Consider the following 2,641-nt stretch of genomic DNA (forward strand, 5'->3'; position numbering starts at 1 on the left):
GTCTTTCCGAAGCTCCTGGTCTCACCTATTTAGGCCCTATGGGGAACCCAGACCCAACCAATCCAATCAACTTGGAAACCCATAGGATTCTGTTTAAACAATCGCCTATGAACTTGGATCATTGGTCAGGCGCTTTTTGATCTTGGCCGAATGAAACTCCCGGTTGGAAAGAGTGGTACCAAATAATAGCCAACTCCAAGAGAGTTCAATGGGATGAGCAAAAAATCGGCCAGTGCATCAATCTTTCTCTATCCCAGATGGAGAGAAATGAACCCTTGGTGATAGCAGCCTCCTACTTTTGGTCCGACGCTCTCAACGCGTTCCTTTTCGAACATGGGCCCATCACCCCCACTCTAGCCGATGTTGTGATGTTGACCAGCCTTGACATTTCTTCCCCCGATACTCCCTTCCATTATCTGGTCAAGCCGACCCATCGGCTGGAAACAAAAGGAATCGGCGGGTGGAAGGGGTACATCAAGAACAACATGAAGACCGGGACAGTTTTAGAGAGAGAATACGTGGCCTTCTTGATGATGTGGCTAGAGAAACATCTTTTCTGCGGCAGGGCAGTCGGCCCTTCTTCCAATACACAAGCTCTAGCTGAAGCACTATCAAGAGGAGCCGCCGTCCCCCTTGGTAAGCATCTACTAGGATCGGCCTATCACATATTGCACCAAATCGGCGTCAAACTATCAAAGGGAGAGCCGATTGGAAATCCAGGTGGCCCCTGGTGATTCATCAATCTCTGGCTCAATTGGTACATGAGCAAGATCTCACAACAACGGGTAGAGCACATGACATTCCCCAATATTGAGTCAGAAGAAAACCCCACCGTACGGCGCCAATGCACCTCTTTCGGCAAAGCAGCGTCAGTCTTCCCTAGTTGCCAGCTCACCGCCACCAAAGTAGTTGAATACTTCAGATGTTTTTACAATGGCTTTCGTGAAGAAACCACCAGCTGGTACCCGTACGAGAGATCAGAGCTGCTTTTCGAGCTCCCCTTCTGTTATGATTCAACGTCCAACACCTTTGACAATGATCTCACGGACGTTTTGATCAAGCCAGGGATCTTACCAACAAACTTTTTCTCGGGGAAGGATGCCCCTACTTACGAGTTTTACAATCCATCAGTTGCGGCATGACAGTTTGGCCTAGGTCAGCTGCCAATTCAAGTCTACTTCGCCGGTCGCGTGAAATTCTGAGATGAACTCACCAAGGGTCTTGACTACAGTCGGCTGTGCGACCGAGTGCCCGATTCCAGCACCATCGATTTGAACAACTGGATAGTAGCTCCTTTCGCTGTTCAACCATTCAAACTATGGTGGGCAGAATGGAAGCAGCATCTCTTTTGTGCGTATCCCTCGACATATTGCAATGATCTGGACCTTGACAACATCGACCGAATGCAGCGGTACTGCTTTTCCCTCAGCTGATTTCGATGGTGTTTCCTTCTTCTCTTCCTTTTTCGTCAACCAGGTACGAAATCTTCCTCCGTCCTTCGTTCCCCCGTCTAACATTTTGATCAATCTGATGTCGAGCGGTTATTTGTTGATTTTCAGCCGAGACGCCTTAGTCTTGAACTGGAATGGGCGATCGAGATCATGCACTCCGATGAACTGTTATCGCAGGTGGACAAAGATTTGATCAGAGCTCATCGCGAAGAACTCAGGGGTCACATTCCTGCTGAAGTCTAGAAGATCTGGGATCATATTGACGCCAACTACTCCAGGCGGCCGCCAATCGAAAGGAGTCATCCACTCCCTCGCCTAGACGCCCTCGAAGGTGCTGCAGCAGGAACGTCTCAACCACCACTTGACCGGAGCCACCCCCTTCCTCGTCAAGTTGAGGCTGAAACCGCGATGAAGGACTTGGAGGAAAAGAGCATCCGCCTCTTGATAGAATTAGGTCAGGTAGAGAGGGAGATTAATAAAAAGCATGGTCAATAGATGTGTTGGTACTTTTTATTCTAAGGGCGACTTGTACCGTGTCGGCCATGTACCCCGTCGTTCGTACCGAATAATAAATCAGCCAGATCAGACGAATGTTTTGTTCTTAAGGCGATGTTATCTTTGCATCGGCTATAAGATCTAATAGGAGTTGGCCGCGCCATCTCGATACACTCCATCATCAGTTAATGCATCGACCCATATACTAGGATAGTACCTCTTCAGATATCTTCCATTCAAGGCCCTTGTGAACTCCTCTCCTTCGATCATTTCTTGTACATATGCGTTTCCCGGGGCACATCGGCCAATTTTATATGGCCCTTCCCAAGTGGGCGACCATTTCCCAAACTTGGGATCCTTGGACCCTATCGGCAGTACCAACTTCCATACCAAATCTCCTTGGGAGAATTGCTTGACCTTGACCTTCTTGTCGTATCATCTGGCCACCCTCTTCTTGTTCTCCTCCATGCTCATCAGGGCCCTTAGTCGTTGACCTACCAAATTGTCGAGCTCTCCTTTCATGAGGAGGGAATAGTCATCGGTCGTCAACAAATCTTGAAGCGATGTGCATCTTGACCCTATCCTTAATTCCCAAGGCAACACTGCCTCGTGACCATATACCAATTGATAAGGAGATATTTTAGTGGCTCTGTGGCAGGCCATCCTGTAAGCTCATAAAGCCTCGGTCAAACATA

Source organism: Setaria viridis, chromosome 7 (assembly GCF_005286985.2).
Source record: "Setaria viridis chromosome 7, Setaria_viridis_v4.0, whole genome shotgun sequence".
In the NCBI taxonomy this organism is placed as follows: domain Eukaryota; kingdom Viridiplantae; phylum Streptophyta; class Magnoliopsida; order Poales; family Poaceae; genus Setaria; species Setaria viridis.